General features: G+C 40.0%; 1 protein-coding gene across 4 annotated transcripts in view; it reads left to right on the plus strand.

The window, feature by feature from the left end:
* LEF1 (lymphoid enhancer binding factor 1) overlaps window positions 1-25566 on the plus strand; it is a 145733-nt gene that overhangs the window by 45002 nt on the left and 75165 nt on the right. The window lies entirely within an intron of this gene.

A 25566-nucleotide genomic window follows, 5' to 3' on the forward strand; every position in this document is an offset into this window, starting at 1 on the left:
TGTGACTTAATCAGTCTTCAGACCATCCGGCTTACTCCATGCGTGAGCTGGAATTATCTTTTGCAATGAAAGTCTATGAAGCCTTGTTCTGACACTCCTTAGAAAAAACTTGCATTGTAAAAGCCACTTCCAGGTCACACATAATGCAGTGTGGTCTGAAGAGAGGTGTCCTCACAGAAGAGGAGCGGAACTGTATCCCAGAGAAGACTGCAGTTGGTGAGTATATTAACACCCTGACACAACAGTACATAGAATGGGGAAAATAAGTATCATATTTTTTGGATTATAAGATGCTCCAGATTCTAACTCGCCCCAAATTTTTAGGAGAAAAATTATTAAAATTTTTCTTTTATAAAATGGTGGTGCTTCTTATAATCCATGCGTCTTATTGCTTACCGGGATGGTGGCTGCAGTGAAGCGGGATGAGGGGTTGTCCAATGTGCAGTGCGCCGCTGCGGGTGTCCCCTGCGGTGCTGCTGGGGTGTCCGCCGCTGCTGCAGAAATCTAATCTCCCGAGATCTTGATGCCGAGATCTCCATCTGTGCATGCCATTTTCCTTGAGTCCACCGCACAGGAAACCACGGAACTGCAGGGGGTTCTGGACTTTCATGAAATGTCAGCAGAGCCGACTGCTGCGGCAGACACCCCGGGCAGCACCCCTGGGGACCCCCTTATTCCAGCCTACAGCAACAGTACCAGTAAGGTATATACACATTATAAGACACACCCCCATTTCCCCACCAAATTTGGGGAAAAAACTGCATCTTATAATGCGTAAAATACGGTATTTGATACACTACCGATTTTGCAAGTTTTCTCACTTACAAAGAATGGAGAGGTCTGTAATTTTTATCGTAGGTACACCAACTGTGAGAGACAGTATTAATTAAAAATCACATTTGTATGAGTTTTACTTAATTAATTTTCATTTTATTGCATGAAATAAGTATTTCATACAATAGAAACACAGAACTTAATACTTGGTACAGAAACCTTTGTTTACCATTATAGAAGTCAGACATTTCCTGTAGTTCTTGAACACGTTTGCACACGGCTGCAGCAGGGATTTTGGCCCACTCTTCCATACAGATCGAAGATATTTCAAGTTTCGGGGCTGTCGCTGGACAACATTGAGCTTCAGCTCCCTCCAAAGATTTTCTGTTGAGTTCAGGTCTGGAGACTGACTAGGCCACTTAGTTGCCCTTGCTGTGTGTTTTGGGTCATTGCCATGCTGAAAGACCCAGCCACAAACCATCTTCAATGCTCTTTCTGAAGGAAGGAGGTTGTTGGCCAAAAGTTCACAATACATGACCCCATCCATCTTCCTGTAAATATGGTGCAGTCATCCGTTCCCCTTTGCAGAAAAGCACCATCAAAGTATGATGTTTCCCCCACCGTGTTGTACGGTTGGAACTATGTTCTTGGGGTTGTAGTCATCCTTCTTCCTCCAAACATGGCGAGTGTAGTTGATAACAAAAAGTTTCATTTGGGTCTCATCTGTCCACATAAAATTCTCCCATGCCTCCCTGGATCATTCATATGGTCACTGGGGAACTTCAAATAGGCCTTGAAATGTCCTGGTGTGAGCAGGGGAACTGTGTGTGCCCTGCAGGATTTTAATCCATGACTGCATAATGTGTTACTAACAGTAATGTTTGAGACTTTGGTCCCAGCTCTTTTCAGGTCACTGACAATGTCCTCCTGTGTAGTTCTGGGCTGATCTCTGACCTTTTCTTAGAATCATCCTAATTCCACGAAGCGAGATCTTGCATCGAGCCCCAGAGAGAGGAAGATTGTCAGTCATCTTCCATTTTCTAATAATTGTGCCTACAGTTGTTGTCTTCTCACCAATCTGTTGCCTATTGTCCTGTAGCCCATCCGTCTTGTGCAGGTCTACAATTTTGTCCCTGGTGTCTTTAGACAGCTCTTTGGTCTTGACCATGGTGGAGAAGTTGAAGTGTGGTTGATTGTGTGTGAACAGGTAACAAGTCCAAACAAGTGCAATTAATACAGGTAATGAGTGCAGAGTAGGAGGCCTTCTTAAAGTAGAACAGCCAGGTCTGTGAGAGCCAGAATTGTTGCTGGTTGGTAGGTGATGAAATACTTATTTCCAGCAATAAAATGCAATTTAATTATCTAAAGATCATACAATGTGATTTCCTTGTTTTTATTTTTAGATTCTGTCTCTCACAGTTGAAGTGTACCTATGATAAAAATTACAGACCTCGCCATTCTTTGTAAGTGGGAACAATTGCAAAATCGGCAGTGTATCAAATACTTATTTTCTCCACTGTAAATTTATACACATATTTAGGGGGGGAAAGCTCATCACAGGGTTTCTTTAAATGAGTTGTACACTACTGTGATACAGTATTTAAGAGGAGGTTGTATTTCCCCTTGTACAATAAAAACTCTTTACACTCTGGTACTGGCTCCCCTGAGGTTTGTGTGACATTGGCTGCAGGGCACATGTGGCATAACAATCAGTGGCTGCTAAAAGGCTGTAGTGCTTTTACACCTCCCCTGAACGTCCAAAGGAAACAGCAGCTCAGTAGGGGCTGCTGATTGACTACATGGCATACAATGTCTAATAAGCCAGGGGTTTCTCTGAAACTGTGCTGGTATGGGAGGGAACGATAAGATGTTTTCACTTTTCGAGGGGGGAATATAGAGTTTAAGAAGGAGTTTTCCAGGTATTGGAGAACCCTCTTAACAAACTATCTGCTTGAGACTCGCACATTATTCTTGTGCCCTATGCTGTCGAAGTCTACCCATATCTAGGTGCATTGGTTGCAAAGAGAAGTACAGTGCCTATAGGTGTAGGGGTGATCTTATTACAATGTACGAATATATGAAGGGGCAGTACAGAGATGTTATCTATTATCTAGGCCTGCAACGGTAAGGCTACTTTCACACATCAGTTTTTTGCCGTCAGGCAGGATCCGGCTTTTTTTAGAAAAAACGGATCCGGCATAAATTTTGGAGAACTGTAGAAACGGATCCGTTTTTTTGCTGGATCCGTCTCTGTTCCTGGAGGCTGGCCAATTGGATCTGAGCATGCGCAGACTTAAAAAAACCGGATCCGGTGGCTGGATCCGGCGCATTCCGGCGCCCATAGACTTTCATTGTAGCAAAAAGCTGGAAGCGCCGGATCCGGCGCTTCCGGCTTTTTCGCCGGAGACAAAAAAACGTTACAGTAGCCGTTTTTTCCAGACGCCGGAATGAGACAAGTTGCCGGATCCGGCAAAAAACGGATGAAACGCAATGCCATCCGGCACGATCCGGCGCTAATGCAAGTCAATGGGGAAAAACCGGATCCGGCATTGCATTTTGCCGGATCCGGTTTTACAAAAAAAAGCCGGATCGTGCCTGAAGGCAAAAAACTGATGTGTGAAAGAGGCCTTACAAGGGTGCGTCCTCTACATGTAGATGAAACCAGGTTTAATAGTTAAATAATTTAAATAATTAAAACAGACGTCCGGTCATGCCTCAGTGATGTGAATGTCTAAGGGTCCCGTTTCACATAGCGACGCACCAGCGATCCCAACAACGATACGACCTGGTGAGGATCGCTGGCGTGTCGCTACACGGTCGCTAGTAAGCTGCCAAACAGGCAGATCTCTTCAATGACGCAGCAACCATCCAGCGATTCATATAACGACCTCGGCGGTTGTTGGTATCTTGTCACACAGCAGCTTTTCTGACGACTCCCTCCTGCGTCCCTGAGTCCTGCGTCACTAACGAGTTCGCTCGTCGGCGTTAAACACAGCAATACGCGCTGGCCAGCGGGACGCCGGCGATGAAAAAATGGCCCAGGGCATTCAAGCACGATCAGCGATATCCAGCAGGAAGGGGCGGTCGCCGCTAGGTCACATGTTGTGAGATCGCTGGCTATATCGCTGTTGCGTAAAAAAAATCGGTGACGCTTCAGCGATCTCGCTATGTGAGACGGGGCCTTGAGGGGAATTGTTCACAACAACAATAATTTACTCCCTACTACCGCTGCCACATTCAGAAAAGTAGGAGAACATTTTGGTGAAACAGAAAACCACTAAATGTCGATTATCAATAAGTCACGTCCCCATCCCCGCAGTCTCCTAACTTTATAATGCTAAAATAAATATTCTGTTTGGAGCAGACACCCCTAGCCAATGTGAAATATTGGTATAATATATATTATATTATTTTTTTTTTTTAGAATGTATACACGCATTCCTAACTAACTTTTAATGGTATAGACAGAAAAAAACATGTTTTAGACCTATAGAAATGTATTGCTATATGATTTCAGTATGTCAATCATTGAGAATAATGAAAAAATGTATACAACTTTTTGAAACTTTTTTTTGGAGTTCCCCAAGAGAAGTGGTCACCTGCATATTTTTATTTATTTAATTTTTACATCCAAAATAAAAAAAACCAAAATGACATAAACTTGACAAAATGTAATTTTATTCTATAGACACAATATCTAAACGTAAATTTTTATATATACATATACTGTGTGTGTGTGTGTGTGTGTGTATATATATATGTGTGTGTATATACAGTATGTGTGTATATATATATATATATATATATATATATATATATATATATATATATATATATGTGTGTATGTATATATATATATGTATGTATGTGTATATATATATATATATATATATATATATATATATATATATATATATATATATATATATATATATATATATATATATATATATACACATACACATGATGAGAAACTATATACGGTATTAGCTTGGCCCGTGCAAAATTTTTGCACATTGGTCGTCGGGGGGCACAGGCAATTTCAGAAAAATCAAGCTGGTCAAATGTAAATGTATTTCATGAGCTGATGAACACAGACAGGTATTTATATATGTAGATTGGTAATACAATAAATTGTTTTGATAAGTAGAGGCCAAAAAATGTCTTCCGGTTGAGATGCCACCTGCAGGTCATTGTGTCTTTCTACAGGTTTATGAAAATGAATGTTTAAACTGTACTTAGTGATAAAATCGTGAATGTGTGGTTTGTTTTGCTGTTTTCTTACTGAAGGGAGCAAGTTTACCTTTCAAATGGTGTATCGTGTGTGTGTGTGTGGAGCGAAGTAATCAGCGAAAAAGCATTGCATGTTTACAAATGTGTTGGTAGTGTGCTTTGGGGTACTGTGGTGCCACCTGCAGGTCGTTTTTCATTACTGCAGGTTTATGAAAATTAATGTTTATTTAAACTGTATTTTGTGATCAAATCTTGGATGTGTGGTTGTTTGGCTATTTTCTTGCTGGAGGGGGCAAGTTTACCTTTCAAATGGTGTATCTTTTGTTTGTGTGGGTGCAGTATGAGCGGGGATACAAAGGAATCACCAAAAAACAGTGTTTAGAAATAACAGAATAGATAGATATTATATTTTTGCAATTCAGGTATGCACCGTACAAATGGAACTGAGCCTTATTAAACACTTTCATAAGACAAATGACAGAAGTATTTTCTGTTTTTCATGGCAGGAATTTAGTGGTAGTTATAAATGCTTGGTCATTTTGATCGAAATGTCCATCAGATACTTAGCTACTGCTAGATAACAGATCCTTACAAAAATTGTATGGAAGATCAAGAAAAAATCTAAAGTGGCTGCCAATCATGTTTCAACTTTTGTTTGAAAAAGGGCCATCGAAAATGAGAGCTATGTGCTCCACTTTGCGTTCATTTCAATATAGCTTTCCAAATTTTATTAAGAACAGGTACAGTGGTGTACTTTTTTATTGCACATTTGGCATTGATGTGTGTGTCTATGGAAGAATTTTCCAAACAAATTTGCCCTCAATACGGGTCACCAATTCAGAAAAGTAGAACGTTTTTGGTGAACTGAAAACCACAAAATATTGGTGGAAAAAGATTTTTCTCATGATCTGCACTAAACTCAGGAAAACATGATTTTTCTGTCTGCAATAAAAAAAAAATTGGAGATGTTAAATATTAAAAACAAAGTATACCTTCTTTGAATCATATGGTTTCAAGCATCACGACAGATAAAAAATCTGGTTCTTTAAGTTTTAAAATTAGGTACATGCAACCTCAGATGAAGATCAATGTATGAGAAGTTGCACCACCAAAGGACAGACTGTAAAATGCTCAGAAATGGCAAAAAAAAATCATGTGCTACAGCTCAGACACTAAAGGCCTCAGTGTGTTAAAGATGAAGAGACCTGAGTAGTCTCGAAAGCTTGCTATGGGTTACCATATTTTCAGTTGGCCATTAAAAGGTATCAAGCACTGGGGACTCTCAATTCTAAATATTCTTCCATCCAAGTACAGGCATTCAGAGCACCCTTTGTGTAGCTTAATATTTGGGTCACCTTTCCACCTACTCTTTGTCCTTCTAGCTTTAAACCTGCCCCACACTTCTTTTTTGATTAACAGCTCTGGCTTTACAGAGCCAGAGAATGGCGGAGATGTATGGGGGAAATAAAAGTATGTGGAAAACTGCACGTAAATGTTTTGTCCACACCTAGGTTGCACCAAGCACCTGTACTTGGCTTGAACACTCATTCTGTGCTGACAGACTCCCTTTTAAATGTTCATGATAGCCCAATTAGAAAAGGATTGAACAAGTATTACTTGTTCAGAGGGGTTCCCAGGAAAAAGTCTCTTCCTTTTTATAACAGAGAAAATGACCGCATGACTAAAGATTTCAAAGTTGCATTAGAAAAATAAAACAATATCCTTTGGACCGACAAGACTAAAGTGGAGATGTTTGGCCCTGTGCCACATTTGTCAAAATCAAACACGGGATATCAACACAGACACCTCATACCAACTGTCAAGCATGATGTGAAGGTGGTAATGGGTTTAGTTTGCAATTATTGATTCGGCCATGAACTCTTCTGCATAAATAAAGCCACCAATCCAAAAGCTAGAGCTTGGCCCAAACTAGCAACAGGACATCATTCACAAGCACAACAGCAAATCTACAGCAGAATGTAAAGTGTTGCAATGATCTTGAAGTCATGAGGAAGAACCTTAAAGGGACTTTAACAACACAGAATGACTGTTCAAACCAAGAACAGGCGTTCTGGGAATCATGGCTGAGCCAAACATTTGAGTGCACCTTCCCACCTACTTTTGTTCGCTCAGTCTCCATCCCCCTTCTTTGATTGGCAGCTCAGTCTTTATAGAGCCTGGTCAGGTCAGAGATAGATGGAAAACAAGTAGGTGCCAAGGTGCGCTTAAATGATTTGGGTCCCGTCATGATGCAGCAAGCGACTGTACTTGATTTGAACAGTCTGTGCTTACACACTCCCTTTTAGAGAGCTGCACATAAACTAATGTCCTCCAAAACTCAATGTACTTAAGCCCCACCGTAAAGAAGACTGTACCAAAATTCCTCGAGTAATGTGAGAGACTGATGAAGTAACCATTTTCTGTATGACTAAGTTACTGCTGCTATGGAGTGATTCTTCAAGCTATTGATTCTTGGGGTGTAATTAATTTTTCACACATTACATCGTGCCATTATTTATCAAAAACTAGGCCAAAAATGCACAAGTATTTTTTTTCTGTTATGTTGGTCATCTGAGGTTGTACTTTCTTAATTTGAAGACCTTCTAAGGATCAGATGTTTTGCTTTTTAATGTCTTGATACTTGAAAGCATAAAAAGTATAGAACACAGAGAGTGTGTACTTTGTGTTTTCTCCTGATCGTAATTGTTACTTCACCTTAGATTCCAACTGGCGGTGTCTTTTGTTTCGTCCATGTTTATTACCTGTTGATACTGGATATGTGGAGGATGTTTTGCATTTCTTTTTAACTATTTGTCTAAAAACATCCTCCTCTTCAGAAATACATGACATTTCTTTCTCCAACTTGCGTCAAGCAGGTCTGGGTAAAAGGTGCCATAGGGATTATGTTACTGTATCATATTACCATTTGTATGTGGAACCACTCAGACTTGATGCTGGTCAAAACAGTTTGCAAAAAGCTTGTTTTGTTGGCCCGGAGGCATGCGGAGAGGAGTATTTTGGTGTGGCTGGACTCTTTTGATGCAGTAGAAAAGCAGTGAAGTCAAATAGCTAGGTATGTGTATCCAAAACACGCTATAGAATGGAAAGAGTATGGCTTAGAATCTGAATGTTCAAATTCAAGAGCTGAGAAAAGCATTATCTTCCCTCCCGAAAACAGCTATGGGTGATGTCAGATCCAGTACTGAAAACATTGAGAGTCCTGGCAGAATGTAATACAGCTGCAGTCCAACATGATGCTGAAATGGGGTTGTGAGAGCATAAAGGCTTTCCGTATTCCCAGGGCGCACAACTGCTTGCGGCCTTGGCTTTGATCTCTTCAAAGGCTGCTGCCTCCTCCTAGATGGGGGAGACTTGGCTGCTGCTCGCTTGCATTGAAAAAAGGCAGAGGTCTCTATTCAGGCAGAAATCAATCACTGTGCAGGAACAATTAAGTGTAATTCAACCATCATGGAACCAGGATGAGATTATGGGTTTGTTACCTGAGTGACTGCGTGGAGATGGGGAGCAGGGGCCTGCTGACACGCCACATTCTGCTGACAATAATAGGCACATGAGTGATGTGTCGGGCGGGGGGAGACACAATGACAAATCATGGTCATGCTGTCCAGCCGAGCAGAAAATGAAGTTACAATTGAGAGATAATACTTGCATATGTAACCGTATTTTAGCAAGCTGGGCAACTTAAGGGAATGAATACAATGGAACCCAAATTCAGAAGCATGTAAAAGTGCGATACAATTGAGTGGTTTGTATATTCTATTCAGTTGCCTGGTTTATAGGGTCTTAAGAAACTTCTTCACGTGATGTCGGTACTGATCACTCCAAAAATTATTAGCAATTTATAATTTAATACCTGTCACATGTCCACATCAGACACAGTTATTTTTTTCTATGTACAATACACACACACACGCACTCACATACATGCAATATATACATACACACACATTTTATATATATATATATATATATATACATGCACACATATATACATACACACACGCACACATATACGCACGCACACATACATGCAATATATACATACACACACATGCACATACAATATATATATAGTGTATATATACATGCACACATATATACATACACACACGCACACACATACGAACATATGCATACACACACACATAAATACATGCGCACATACAGTCATATGTTAAAGTTTGGGCACCCCTATTAATGTTAACCTTTTTTCTTTATAACAATTTTGGTTTTTGCAACAGCCATTTCAGTTTCATATATCTATTAACTGATGGACTCAGTTATATTTCTGGATTCAAATGAGGTTTATTGTACTAACAGAAAATGTGCAATCTGCATTTAAACAAAATTTGACCAGTGCAAAAGTATGGTCACCTCAACATAAAAGTGACATTAATATTTTGTAGATCCTCCTTTTGCAAAAATAACAGCCTCTAGTCGATTCCTGTAGCTATTAATGAGATCCTGGATCCTGGATGAAGGTATTTGTGACCATTCCTGTTTACAAAACAATTCCAGTTCAGTTAAGTTTGATGGTCGCTGAGCATGGACAGCCTGCTTCAAATCATCCCACAGATGTTCAATGATATTCAGGTCTGGGGACTGGGATGGCCATTCCAGAACATTGTAATTGTTCCTCTGCATGAATGCCTGAGTAGATTTGGAGCGGTGTTTTGGATCATTGTCTTGCTGAAATATCCATCCCCTGCGTAACTTCAACTTCGTCACTGATTCTTGCACATTATTGTCAAGAATCTGCTGATACTGAGTTGAATCCATGCGACGCTCAACTTTAACAAGATTCCTGGTGCCAGCATTGGCCACACAGCCCCAAAGCATGATGGAACCTCCACCAAATTTTACTGTGGGTAGCAAGTGTTTTTCTTGGAATGCTGTGTTTTTTAGCCTCCATGCATAACGCCTTTTTGTATGACCAAACAACTCAATCTTTGTTTCATCAGTCCACAGGTCCTTCTTCCAAAATGTAACTGGCTTGTCCAAATGTGCTTTTGCATACCTCAGGTGACTCTGTTTGTGGCGTGCTTGCAGAAACGGCTTCTTTTGCATCACTCTCCGATACAGCTTCTCCTTGTGCAAAGTGCGCTGTATTGTTGACCGATGCACAGTGACACCATCTGCAGCAAGATGATGCTGCAGGTCTTTGGAGATGGTCTGTGGATTGTCCTTGACAGTTCTCACCATTCTTCTTCTCTGCCTTTCTGATATTTTTCTTGGCCTGCCACTTCTGGGCTTAACAAGAACTGTACCTGTGTTCTTCCATTTCCTTACTATGTTCCTCACAGTGGAAACTGACAGGTTAAATCTCTGAGACAACTTTTTGTATCCTTCCCCTGAAAAGCTATGTTGAATAATCTTTGCTTTCAGATCATTTGAGCGTTGTTTTGAGGAGCCCATGATGCCACTCTTCATAGGAGAATCAATTAGGAGAACTACTTGCAAGTGGCCACCTTAAATACCTTTTCTCATGATTTGATACACCTGGATATGAAGTTTAAAGCTCAATGAGGTTACAAAACCAATTTAGTGCTTCAGGAAGTCAGTAAAAAAGTAGTTAGGAGTGTTCAAATCAAGAAAATGATAAGGGTGCCCATACTTTTGCACCGGTCAAATTTTGTTTAAATGCAGATTGCACATTTTCTGTTAGTACAATAAACCTCATTTGAATCCAGAAATATAACTGAATCCATCAGTTATTAGATATATGAAACTGAAATAACTGTTGCAAAAAATAAAATTGTTATAAAGAAAAAAGTTAACATTAATAGGAGTGCCCAAACTTTAACATATGACTGTACGTACGTACGTACATACATACATACATACATACATACATACATACATACATACACACATATATACACACTAAAGCATTTAATGTCTTAATTAATTCACATGATCAGCCTTTTAATAAAATGTTACGGTATTTCTCCAAGGATTTTTTTCTATTTTTTTATATTTGTAGAAAAGTTACTAAATGTTTCTTTTGTCGAAGCCAGGGATCTTTAAAATTTCATGTGCTGCTGTCTGATGGAGATGTGATTTCCTTTGCATAAAATGGAAATCCACTCATTTTCGCACTTTTTGGCACTTCACAGACATTGTCGAAGAATAAAAAAAAATCCTATCCCCTTGATGTACGTTATATTAATGACACATGTCCTGTCACTGAAAGCCCGGTCATGCCTGTCGTAAGATAATATGCAGCGGCTGCGTATCTTGTTCTCGGAACCATAAAAATTACAAGTAGGAAATCCTTGCCTAACCAATTGTAGCAAAAAGTGCCAATTTACCCCTTTATCCCTCTAGGGAAAGGCCAATTAGGAAAACAGGCTTTAGAAGCTTATTAGGTTGGCAGTGTCTAGTAATACTCGGAATAGCTTTGTTGTGGCATGTTTGTCTCCAATAAGTAGGTGTGCAGGCCAAGGCGCAATCAAGTTTAACAACGGTGGTCATTAAGCCGGAGGCATGAATATAGTTCCGCATCATCGTCACGTCGGTCAGTGACACATGACAGAGGTAGGACTAAGAAATAGGACAGCTGTCTGTATATGGAAAGAAAAATAATTGACGTTACCCCAGGTTTTTTCGCCATTTTTTTTATTCTTAGTATTTGTCTTAGTAATAGATATTCTCGGTGCTAGAATTGAACTTCAAGTACAGTTAGAATTTGTCTTTGTAAGACATAAAAGACTATTTTTGGTAAAGACAGAAGAGCATATTATATTTTTTTTATTCTATGAAACTACAAAGTCCCCTTGGCTATGAGTTGCGGAATCAAGACTTTTGCATAGAGGTCAAAGGGCAAAAAATAAATATAAAATGGCAGTAGCAAGGGTATAAAGATGCATCGACGAGGAGTTTAGTACACAGGGCTGCATTTACCTTTTAAGATGTTAAGGCAGAGACATCAGAGGCGTGAGAGCTGCTTTGAGTTACAGATCTTCAAACAATATAAGTCAAAACAAAAAATCAATTCCTCCGGTCCCTGGGAGCAGTTATCTAGAGATAAAAGAGAAAAATAAAGTTATGCTAAAGCAGAGAGGGGAAAGGAACCGCGATGCCAAGGGTATACGGAGCATGAGCATTGCTGTAGTGGACCTCAGATGAGCCAACATCAATGAATTTTTAGCTCATCAAAAAGGTTCACTCTTGCCAACTCGCTTCAGTAAGGCTGCAATCTGCTCCAGGGCTGCCCGAAGCTTTGGCTTCAGTAAACTTTTTTTTTTTTTCTCCCAATCTTTTTCTCCCACTTCTCTTATATAATCGCATAGGAATTTAGTAATCTAGTACTGAAGGAATGAATCTTTACTGCTTGCGGGTTTTGTAAGACAAAAACAAAATTGCTCACTAATGAACTAATGCCAATAGGGAAGTGTTTGACATTTGTCCATCAATGTTTCTAGATTTGCAGAGTAAAACGCTAGTCTGTTCAGATGACTGCCAGAGCCAGGGTTTTTAAAGCCATAAAGGACATGAACATACAGTATGAGGTGCTAAAGTCAGGTTGTGCCATCCTCTTTATCCATTCAAACCTGCACAAGGTACCTCCAGATTACCAAAAAAACGATATGGGGAAAACTTGGTGGCATGAGTCATCATCGAAAGGAGGCATTATTCACATCAGTTATTTGCTGCCCTTTATATAGATATATAGTCCATGTCCATAATGTTCTGTGGTTCTATGTGAAACATGTAGCTCTTGGATTCTGCTCCTATCCATAGATCACCTTTTTAAAGGGTTTCTCCGGATTGAAATGATTCATGCAAACTTTTGCCAAGTGATGTCCTGATTCCCCTGTTGGTTGACGAGGTGGTGGACACAAGGCCGCATGTATTCCTGTAGTCCCATGCCAACTAATCTCATCCAGCTTCTCGCAGGTCTTCCATTGAGAGAAGATTATGAGATTGGTCGGCATTTGACCGCAAGTATGAAAATCGCAGACCGTACATGCGGTTATGTGACCGCTCCCCCTCATCGGGCATACAGGTAAAATGTGACTGTGTGGCTAAATAATGCAAAACAACGTTGTAAATAAATGCTATGGCAATTTAAGTATTTTTTTTTTATTAACAACATCCATATTTGCTAACTATTATTAATAAATAATGTAGTTTGCTTTCTCCATACTCATCCGGTAGGCTGGCTGTGCGGTGGCAGCTGTAAGATGCTGTTTGTCTGTCTAGAGACTTTTTTTTTCATGTAACAAAAGTATCTGTACAGCAGAAATGCCTGACCTTTCCCAGGCCTTTGATCATACTCACAAGCTGTGAGATAATGAATACTGAGTAAGAAAAAAAAAAAAGGAAATTTGGAAAAGCCTCATGTCTTCACACTAATGGGCTGATTTCCACTTCCAAATGTGTCACATTAAACAATGACCACAGTTTATACCATGATCTGTGATTTGTCAAAGTACTTTCTTATGTAGCTTTATTCTGTCAGGATAACAGTGTAATATGTGCAATATTCATTTTGTGTTTAGACTATACGAAAAAATTACACAAATATACACTTTGAAGTAAGCAAAGATTTACATGGTCTATACATGTGACAGTTGTCAAAGACGTGACAGCATAGCCATTATATGTATATGCACACAGTACAGTACATTTTTCACTGTAGTACTCAATATGCAAAACAGTATTTTATATTGTTAGAGGTCTATACCATGATCTGGGAAATGATGTAAGATCTCTGATAGGGTACCATAACTATTGCATATCTAATAATCACATGAGGCAGACAGTTCCCTGCTCTACGGCACATGTGTGAAAGCAACCTATAGGTACAGCCTGATACATACCTTAAACTACGTTATCATTGATGACATTTCCTTAGGATAGGTCTTCAATAGAGATGAGCGAATATTTCAATATTCGGTTCGGATTGCGATCGCCGTTTTTGCAATATTCGCTGAACACCATTGAAGTCAATAGGAGTTCAGATGAGCGAATATGTTCGGAAGCAATCATCAAATACAAGATTGTCACGAATATGATAGATATGGCACATTCAGATTCGGCGATTTGTTTTAAAAACCTATTCGCTCATGTCTAGTCATCAATGTCTGATTGTTTGGGGTCTTACACCTGGCCATATTATACCCAAAGTCCAGAAAATATCTGGGTTTAAAGCAGTCTAGGCTTGATTATACCCCGAGTATATTATGGCCTAGGCCAGTTTATACTCCGCGGTGTAAATTGACCTAGACCATTTCATACGCCCTCATGCCACATTATACTCCCCTTGATATCAGCAGTGTTGTGATATAACCAAGATTTACTTAATATTTCAATATCTTATTGGGGGTTTGAGGTTTGTCAGATAAGTTATGAGACATGATAACTGACTTAAATCTTAAACTTCTAAACACATAGACTTATATTACTTAAAGCAGAAAAACTTAAATCAGTAAAAATAGTATACTTCCACAAAGATGAGGTAAAGAATCTACCGCACTTCTCGGTAGTTACACTTTGAAAGCAGCTGTGTGTCTGAGTATGATAGAAAGAGATCTGCACACTGTACAACCAATCACAGACAGGGTGAGATAACCAGTCAAGTGATAAGATCAAGTCACAATTGCATTCTTTCATCTCCCTGGGTATACTGGGCCAAACTATACCCTTCTTTAATCTGTGCTGGGGTTAATGTGACCTGTTAAACCTGCTGCTCCACCGTTCAGCTGTTTCGGCTTCTGGACGGAAATGCTCAATATGCAGAGTTGCTCCGTCTTCTGATGGCGGCCACAGCAGGGTAATGCACATCTGCCTCCTATTGATTTGAATAGGAGGAGGTTGTGCAGCATCCTGCCGTGACCAGTATCAGAAGACGAAGCAGCTCTGAAATTTAAGAATTTGCGGACGGCGACTGCCACCGCCAACACCAAGAATAGCTGATCATCATTATCTGGTGTCGGACTCCGACCCAATCAGACATAGATGACCTATCCTGAAGACAGGTGATCAGTAATAAAGTAGTGGACCGCCTCTTTGACTGAGTAAAATGCGGTTTGTCTTCAAAGGATATTCCAATTACAACACAGGATTAGTCATCAATATCCAACCAGTGTGGGCCCTCCGCCTATTAGCTGTTTTTATGCTTGGATGGAGCTGTAGAGCATAGATATATTAGTTTTGAAGTGGCCACTGCTAGGTACTGCAAAACAGTTCCTGTTTAAAAAAAAAAAAAAAAAACACAGATGGCCAACTATCCGCCGATGATCGTTTGATCGAGAACTAATGGAAATGGAGACCTTTACTACCTTCTCCCTATAAAGAATACATTGATGCTGGACTTGACGAGTGATACCTATTGATATCAACAGCTTAGGATTTCAAAGGCCCAACCTTTTCCCCATTGAAAATGCAGGAGCCCTTGGTGAATATGAGTGTCCCAGAGTGTTGTGAAGAGATAATAGTTGGCGGAAAGCTCGCTCATGTATGGAGCTATAGGTAGTGTTCACACCTGCATTGGAGGCATACGCCTCCAACAATATCTTGCCAAAGAGCGCTATTTTGCTTGGTAAAGTGAAGGCCACCATTATACTCAATAACTATAACCTTTTTAATGTACAAGTATGTAATGCTTCTTTAAATTGTGCTAAACCTAAAGTGGACACATTATAAAAGTAATGCATCCACCCCATGTCCATAACGTAGAGTCCCAAGGCTTCTGGTGATGTTGTAGGATACTGTTAGATGCCATATGTTGGGGATAGTTTCTGCAATAAACAATTCTACTAGTAGAAAAACCTTCTTGATGTGGTTTGGGACTAAGCATCCAGACTCCTAAAAGTCTATGAGCGTCCAACTACAAGACAGAACAACTTGTAGGTTGTACAAAACTTATACAGTTTTTTTTGCATTTTACAGGCTTTGGTAAAAATACTGGCATGGATATGAATCAATTGGCAGTTTAAGTCTAAAGACAATTTAAAGAACTGGGGGGGATACAGAGGAGAAAGAATGTCTTTGTCTCTTCACTTTAAGTGACTATTTTACATGTGTGTCAAAGGTGAGGAGTCCAGGGCGCTCCCATGGTTCAAGAACAATGCCCTATATTTGTAGCTGTGGTCAGTAACCACAGCTTCTTTTCCCATATGTATGTAACTGCTGAATTGGGTTCCTTTGTCTGTCCTTAATGTGAAGGGTAAGTTTGACCTCTTTTTGCAGTAGCTGGACATGCTAAATATAGAGCTATTCATTCCTTTGATGAAATGGAAGCTTCTGCATCCTGTGAGGTCACTTCTAAAAAAATTAAATAAAATCAAGTAGGACCCATTTCCGATCTTCAGTTAGTTCATACATCCACCAAAGCTTTTTTAATACAAATATTGTATGTAGGTATTATATAATGTACTTATCACACTTCCGTGTGCAAGGTAGTCACTGTGAGGAAAAAATAAAAAACCAGGAAGGCTATATCCACACGGAGTTCTAATCTGAACCAAAAGTTGGGATAGCCTGAGTGAGTAAAGTAGTACAGGGTCATTGACTCGCTACTTTATCTGGAAAAATGGCTGTAACTTCTAATAAAAAAACAAACAAAACAACGATATATCTTGCTGAAAGTTTTACTAATACATACCTTGGTTCATGGAAACTGATATTTTAAAGCAGGTGTAGAAAATGGCAACATTCACATCCAAGCATACCTGCACGCGCCGTTCCATATTGTTGAATGTATTCTGCAGGTTGTCTGGGGTCACAGCCAGAATTTCTCGCTGTATATTCTGAATGCCTGTAATATTAGTGGCTTGCTACTGTACACCCGACTTTTCAAGTGGCCCCAAAGGAAAAAAATCCGGTGGTGTTAAATCAGGTGATCTTGATGGCCACAGTCCCTTGAAGATTACTCTGTCATCAAAGAAGGCTTCAATACAAGGTTTCAACAGTGGATTTCGACCTCCAAATCTCTTTTAGAAACTCACTTTGGCGTGTCTTTAAGTACTCGGTTTTATAATAAGTTTTCACAATGAAGGCACAGTCCTCCAAACTGTATCTGCACATTAACAAATGGAAAACGAATTTGGCAGGAGTGAAATGCAAGCTCCACTCACCAACTACTAACGTGCAGCAAGCCTATCTCGTAGTGGAGATGATTGGCGGTGTGACAAGTCGGTGAAACCACTCGGCACGAGAATGTTTTTCTTGTCGCTGTCACTGAAGTTCATTGCGCGTTCACTTCTCTTGAACTAATGTACGGTCCAAATTTCAGTACGATCGACCGTATTTTAGAAGTTACAGCAGTTTTTCCAATTAAAGTAGTGAGTGAATCACACCATAGAATCTCCTGTTTTTCTAGAAAGTGTTGTTTCAGCTAACAATTCAGAATAATTCTGGGGCTACACAGTGACTTTGGCCGCAACATCCATCGCGCCACCAAGTTCGAAAGGTTTTTCTGCTATAAGTTGAAGAGTGATACCAGTTAGGGTATGCGCACACCTTGCGGATTCGTCTGCAGATTTTTCTGTGAGGAATCTGCAGAATCCCCAGGTCAAAATGCCTGCGTTTTACCTGCAGATTAACTGAGAATTCCTGTGGATTTAGTACGGATTTGGCCTGCGTTTTTATACCTGCAGATTCCTAGAATGGAAAAGGTGTAAAAGCGCTAAGGAATCCGCACAAAGAATTGATATGCTGCGGAAAATAAACCGCTGCGCTTCCGCACGGATTTTTCCGCAGCATGTGCGCACCCGGTTTTTGTTTTCCATAGGATAACATGGTACGGTACATCTCTTGGAAAACTGCTGTGGATCCGCAGACGAGTCTGCAACTTGTGCACATACCATTAAAGTGGTACTCTGCCCATGCTAAGCAAGTTTCAAGAAGTCCATCCACTTTTGTGTGACTTGCTTGTCAGTCGCAGTATTTTCCGGTTCACTTGTATGGCGTTGCTATGTAGCAGAGACACATCAACATGTGACCGGTGTCGCACTCAATGTTGCCCTGTAGCCCAAACCTATGCAGTCACGTTTTTGTAAATTTGTAACTGGGAAAACACTTGTAGTTAAGGTCCCCCTGTGCAGGTTGTGTCCTGGCCAACCTTTGACATGCCCCACCTGCTTATCCAAATCTCTGCATAGTCATACATTATATACATATTTATACTTTATACACACACACACACACACACACACACACACACACATACTGCATAAATGGCTTCATACCACATGCAGATACACAAATGCACACAAGCATATGTAATAAAAGCACATACACACAATACATGCATACACACATGGAGTTTTTTGTGAGGTGCTTATTTAGACGGTGGGAAGAAATGTTTGCCTCCAACTTTCCATATTTTTAGACATAGCAGCCATAACTTTCTTCTTTTTTTATGTAATGTTCAATATATGAGCACACTTTCTACTGTAGTAGCCAAGTTAGGAATATTTAATTTTTGTTATGAACTAAAATAGAAAAAAAATCTGTTCCAAATATTTGTGATATTTAATGGTTTGAGAGATTTATTTAAGATAGAATATTAGAAAAAAAAAAAATGCTTTCTTGTTTTTGTCCTATTATTTTTTAGTAACTTTATTAAAAATAAAACCTGTGGCTTCTATTTATCTATTTCACCCTTTATGTACAGGTATATACAAATGTATTTTGTTTGGATCCTTTATGTATAGGATAATTATGTTATACATAATAGTGCAGCTTGTTGCTCCACCCTTTTCTGGCTCTCAAGAGCTGTCAGTCAAAGCAGAGGGGTGGAGATAGAGGGGAAACAAGCAAGTCGGAAGGTGCACTTAAATGTTGACCACACCAAGGATGCACTGAGTGCCTGTACTTGCTTTAAACAGTCATTTTGTTCTGAATGTTTCTGCCTTCCATGCTAATGATGACAAATAAGGAGTTAAAAATCAAGAGACATCTACTGAGCATATTCATATACTGGGAGGTGGGCTCTTTCCCCAGTGTCCTATGTACATGTATGCTCACAGGAGAGAGATGACCGTACATGCAGTAGAGAGGAGTGAATTGTGATTGTTTTGAAATAGAGCATAGTTGAAACCAATTATTGGCAAAGTTCAGCTTGGCCCTTCTCCCCCATGTACCTCTGTGCACATACAAAATGACTCCTCAAACACAAACACCATCTGGAATAATACTTTGGCCATTGTATGACTTGTATTCTGCATTTCTCACCAAATTTACCATTTTCAGGCTGTCTCTAATTTTCTGTTAACTCTGAGCTAGTGAGTGGAGACTAGCTGCCATGATGTCTACCGAACACCGCACACAGAATAAGCAATCACTATGTAGCATGCCACCTACAGCAGCAGGATGTCTATTATACTATAGTACTGATGTGAACAGCAATGAACCCAACTAAGGGGTGAGGTAAAAACACTAGAACTAGTTGGACTCTTTTACTGCATCTCTCTCACTTTGCTTCTTACTACTCTTTACCCCTCAGACTTCAATAGGCAGCTGTAAACTGTTCACTCAGTGAACTGGCAATCTATCTGCTCTTGAGCAGGACAGATTTTAGCATTTTTTTGGTGTGAATAATAAGATTAGGAGGCAGGTAACGGGAGAATAAGTGGTTAAAATAGTGGTATAAAAGTATAGAAAGAAGCCCATTTCTGATGAGATTTATTACAAAGTTTGTTTAGCAAACTGTCTCCATTGAAGCCACGTCCTACTGAAGTAGAGAAAGTCCCTAAGCAGTTGGATATTTAAAGCTATATCACACACTTCTTTATTACCAGGGTGTTTTAAATATATGTTGTGGGTTTTTTTTTTTTTTTAATTTTATTTTTTTTTTTATTTCATGTGTCTCATATTTCCATCTTGGGATTTCTTGGAGTTACTGTACATATTCTCATCCAATAACTGTTTGCAGACTGAGTTCCTCTTTCAGAAGTATTTAACTGTAAGAAGAAGTCCACTGAGGAAAAATCGGATTAATTATGGAGTATATGGAAGAAGAACAAACATTTTTGTTTTGAAGATGCTTATTTTCTTTGTCTTCTTTTAACCAAAGAGACTTTGCAAATCATGTTGGAAGGCCTATGCTATGTGCGTTATGCACAAGGGATTGCATATCCAGAGAACTGCCTTGAAAACGGAAGAGACACTTAGGGGAAAACAGATGTGTTAGCAAATCACAAACTGCTTCTACTTCGCTTTGTGCAGCACATCAGTGTGAAGATGGGAGCTTGCAGCTATTTTGCTAAAGGACAATGAGTTAGTCCCAGTAATTACTTACTGTTTATACATCAGAAACTTGTATAGCTGACAGCAGGTCATAGGGCAGGTCCTTCTGGATCATGTCACCTAAAGGCTTTAAGGATTATTTCTTCTCGGGAAGATCCCAACATTGATCATCATCTCCAATATTGTCTATTCTGCACAATGACTTGGATTTGCATCTTTCCAGATGTGGATCTTCCAAGGACAATTATAGTGAATTATCGAGACAAATATGTCAATCAAACTCTGCTAAATAGTAGAAAAAAAGTTGCTTTACTTTGCAGTTCACCATTGAGACATTAGAGATGGTAATTAGGATGTCTGGAAAATGTTTACTTATCCTCATTTAGCAAAAACATTTAATTAACCTTCACTTTTAATATTTTGGTGATTGGGACCAGATTTTGAACTGTGAGATTTGAATTGCATTGTACAACCTCAGTCAGTATAGTTAGTCACAAGAAGGGCTTAGCTAGTATGAAAAAACAGCCATGGCATGGAAACTCCACCAGCCCGCATACTATTAACGTCCACCCTCCATCAAGGGGCAATGCCTTGAATGCAATTCCTTGAGTTTTGCTTTAGGGTACCATTACACCTAGCGATGCACCAGAGATCCCGACTAGCGATATGACACGGTCAGGATCGCTGGTGCATCGCTAGGTGGTCGCTAGTGAGCTGCCACACAGGCAGATCTCACCTGCGACATCGCTGGGGACGGGGATCGCTACTTACCTGTCAGACGCGGCGATCCTGACGTCCTCCCGCCCGGCTCCACGCGTCGCTCGTCTCCACAGCAGGAAGCCGACAACGAGGAATGGTCCAGGAGCTTCTCGAGCGATTAGCGATAACCAGAGGGGGAGCCGGTCGGAGGTAAGTATCACATGCAGGGTTATCGCTAGCAATATCGCAGCAACGTCACAAAATCGGTGACTTTACAGCGATATTGCTAGCGATATCGCAGTGTGTAACCGGGGCTTTACTTAACAGCTGTTTTAAGAGCCACATGTGAATAGAGTGGATGTGCTCATGATCGACCACTGCTCTATACATGGTGCTCAGAATTGGTGGGGGTCTCTTCTCTGCAATCGGTTATCTTGTAAACTTGAGAGAACTAGCGATAGCCGAACACATACAGTAAATTTTGGGGTCTGTATCGAACATCTACTGTTCAGGCACAGACCCCGAACACTGACTTCACCAAGAAGTCCGTGTTACTGTTCAGGTTCGCCCCCCCCCCCCCCCAAACACCAGGTGTTTCTCACGCTGTCATATGCATGAGAGCGCAAAAAATACCAGCGTCTCTGATGGGCAATAAGATTAATAACACCGGTCTGAGCGTAGCTGTGGCCGTAGGTAAAACGTTTACCTCCAGTAACAGACGTTGGCTGATGGAACTACTACTCCCATCAGCCTATGCCTGCTGCCTCTAATAACAGTGAGAATAGGCGGCGGCTGATGGAATATTCGTCAGCCAGCGCTTGCTCTAGAAATCTTTTTTTTTTTTAAATGATGTTGATTTCCCTGTATTTTTGATAACCAGCATGCCAAAACTAACAGCTGCGGACTGCAAGGCTGGTTATCAAAAATAAAGGAGTCCCCATTCTGTTGTTTAATTATTTAAATAATTTTAAAAAAAGGCATTGAGGTCCCCCAATTTTTGACAACCAGCCAAGCTAAAGTAGACAGTTGGGGGCTGGTATTGTCAGGCTGATAAGAGGTCATAGATATTCTCCGCCCACACTCGGCTAGCTTAAAAATAGCAGACCGCCCGCAGCCACCCTAGAAAAGGCACGTCTATTAGATGCTCCAATTCTGGCACTTTGCTCGGCTCTTCCCACTTGCCCTGTGGCAGTGTCAAGAGGGGTTTATATTCGTGGGGTTGAGGTCACCTTTGTATTGTCCTGTGACATCAAGCCCACGGGTTAGTAATGGAAAGGGGTCTAGAAGACCTCTATCCATTACTAATCCTATTGTTATATAGTAAATAAACACAGTCCGAATAAAGCCCTTTATTTGAAATAAATAAAACACACTTTTACTTTTTTTATTTAAAAATAGCAAATACAGTTTTACTCACCTAACGCCCATTCCACTGACGCTATTGTCTCCTGTAAAAAATAAAAAAATAAAAAAAACAACCATATGCCTCACCTAGCCAAAATCATAATCCATGTCTGCGATAAATATTTTTCAACCTGAACCTGCCAAGATGCGACCGTCCAGGCTGAAAGCCAATTCTGGACTCATTGCCAGCTATTGCAAACGCTTGATTGAAGTAGTTGCTACTAAGGGTGACTCAACCAGTTATTAGTTTTAGGGGGCAATCACTTTTTCACACAGGTTCCTGTAGGTTTGGATTTCTTTTTCCCTTAATAATGAAGACCATGATTTAAAAGTGACATTTTGTGTTTACTTGTATTATCTTTGTCTAAAATTTAAATTTGTTTGGTGATGTGAAACATTTGTGTGACAAACATGCAAAAGAATAGGAAATCGGGAAGGGGGCAAACACTTTTTCACACAACTGTGTGTGTGTGTGTGTGTGTGTGTGTGTGTATAATGTGTATGTATGTGTGTGTATATATGTATATAATATGTGTGTGTATATAGATATATATCTAATATATATTTTTATATATAAAATGTACCATAGGCTTTGGAGTAGCATGTAGCCTTTTCAGTGGTGCATCTACATTGTGTGTGCACGTGCCTCTATGCTGAAAAATTAAAAGGCTGGCCAGTAAGTTAAATTGACTTAAACTTAGCCCCAACACACCTATAGTGGCACCCTACACCTCTACCAGTCCCTTGTCTCAGCCATGTATCATATTTTTATTGGAATAAAGCAATTTGTATTGACTAAGGACATGGTGTTAGCAATTCTGAAGAATTTGTGGATTTAGAGGAATTTGGTTGTGTCCATATATAGTTGTTCATTGTCAAGAATGCGAATTCAAAGCAGGTAGAGCCTAGAAGTTGGCTGAAAGTTCAGCTTCCAGGACAAGCTATGATTAGGGGAGCGAATAGCAATCATGGTCAAAAAGTAAATTGTACATTTCAGTACTATATCATGCATGTATATGTGTGAGTCTGTATATATAATATACAGGCTTGGACTGGCCCACTGGGGAACAGGTGAATCACCGGGTGGGCCTCCCACAACTCTATATGAGCAGTGTTTGGCACAGTACACTTCATTCCCAGTCTACAGACAAAGGTAGCATCTCATTATTCATTGAAGGTTTTATCTGAGCATGCTAACTGAGTGTCTTCGGTGTGCTCGAAAAATATGTGCGAGTCCCGCGGCTGCATGTTTTGCGATGGGTCGACATCCGCAACACATGCAGGTGGTATTGCCTGTTTGTTAAGCTTCAAGATATGCAGCCACGGGGACTCGAACATATTTTTTGAGCATGCCAAATACATTTATCCGAGCTCGTTCGCTCGTCACTATCATTTAACAATCTACCCAGTATATTACCATATGGAAGCATACATACATTTTTGAATGAGGGCAAGTGAATATCTGCCGTCGGCTTCCAGAGTCAAAGTTACTAGTGGGTCCTTATCTTCCCAATTAGACGCACTGAATTCGTCATATCACGTCTGGATGGAGTACTCCTAAATCCTGACATTTATCACTGACGTAGTTATAAGCAATAAGTGCAGAGTGTATGAAATGTGGACAAAATGATATAATGCAAACAATGCATCAGTATTTAAATTAAATAAATATTTTGTTAGCTAGGAAACCTCAGACAAACATTTATGATTTTTATTTTTTGAACTTTAAACCTTTTCTTTCATAAAAAGCATCTCCAAAGGCCAGGGTAGGGTGAAGCTTGGATATATCCTGGTAGGACTCGGCTCATGAATAATAGTGAGATATTATAATTCTTTTGTTATATAGTGACAAAAAGATCTAATTCTTGACACACCTACCGGCACTGTGTTCACTATGCGACTGGCAAAAAATATAAGACAAGGCCAAAGCTTAAATTAAAATCCTTAGGTTCTTATCTTCTTCCCACAGGAAAGCAAATCTGTGTTGAAAACCGTAAAATTAAGAGGAGAGCTAGGATGGCATAATTTAGTGAGAATTCATGGTGCTGGATTTTTTGAGCGTTATGACTGGAGGGATAGGCCAGACATTAATAAGATACAGTAATACAACGACTTGTGGTCTGTAGGAAAAAAGAATTGGGACTGAAAACAAAATTAATGGATTTTGCTTAGCTTTCTGCTTTTTGCATGTCTATACTAAAATATTATTTCAATTAACTTTGCTTGCAAATTATTATTTGCGCAGTCTCCGTACATAAATTAATGACTTGACACAAAGACAAATTTATAATTTATCAATTTATCGATGTTGAAAACAAAAAAATGGATCGCACATGCAAAAATTATATATTGATCTGTTGTTTTGAAGCAAAATTTGCAAAATTCAACATGGGGTTCTTAATTATCCTTTTTGATCAGAAATTATAAGCCCACTGCCGGTGTTACAGGGCGTCCCTAACTTGTCAGGTGACATCTCGCCAACAGGAGGAGCGACCCAGATTCCCCACATCACACATGGTGTAAGATGAAGTACCACAGCTCCAGGTCACAGCTCCACTGTATGGTGTAGTCCTTTGATTTCTACTACATAGTTGTAGTAATGTTAGAAGATTACTAATTTTACACCATTGTGACTGCAGACTTATGAATCCCCCCAGGACGCACACTATGCGCTGCTGGAATTTGACGGTTTCTGAAACGGTGCCGGAGTGTATGTATGCGTTATGCATATCCCTGGCCAGTGGGCGTGGCCTCGCTCTCCATACGCTTGTATAGAGCAAGGCCACTCCCTCTGGTTGACCACGCCCACAGATTAACCGCGTCAGTAGCCAGGAGTTTGTATAACGCATACATATCCTCCGGTCCCAGGTCTAAAACCTGCGACTACCCACATAACACAGTGGGTGTGCTGGGAGGATTCCTAAGTCTGCAGTCACACAAAGTGACTACTCGCTTATCAGTTTTGTCCGGACAACCCCTTTAAGTGCCAGTATTATTCCTCCATCTTTATTATGTGTAGTTGTTACTACTAAAAGCAGAAGGTCAGGCCCTGCAACTAGCCAATGGCAACAAAATCGGTGATCCTCCTGACAACAAGCATGGCTGCAAAGTCTCGCATTTTAGGTAACTTTTTGTAGAGAGCATTGTTTTGTGTAATAAAATGCAAAACACCAGTGTGGTATTACATCAGTTTGCAGTAAGAACCCAACTTTTTATTGCGATTTGATTATGAATATT

Source organism: Dendrobates tinctorius, unplaced genomic scaffold, assembly GCF_039654945.1.
Source record: "Dendrobates tinctorius isolate UK_male_01 unplaced genomic scaffold, ASM3965494v1 ptg000030l, whole genome shotgun sequence".
NCBI classification, from domain to species: domain Eukaryota; kingdom Metazoa; phylum Chordata; class Amphibia; order Anura; family Dendrobatidae; genus Dendrobates; species Dendrobates tinctorius.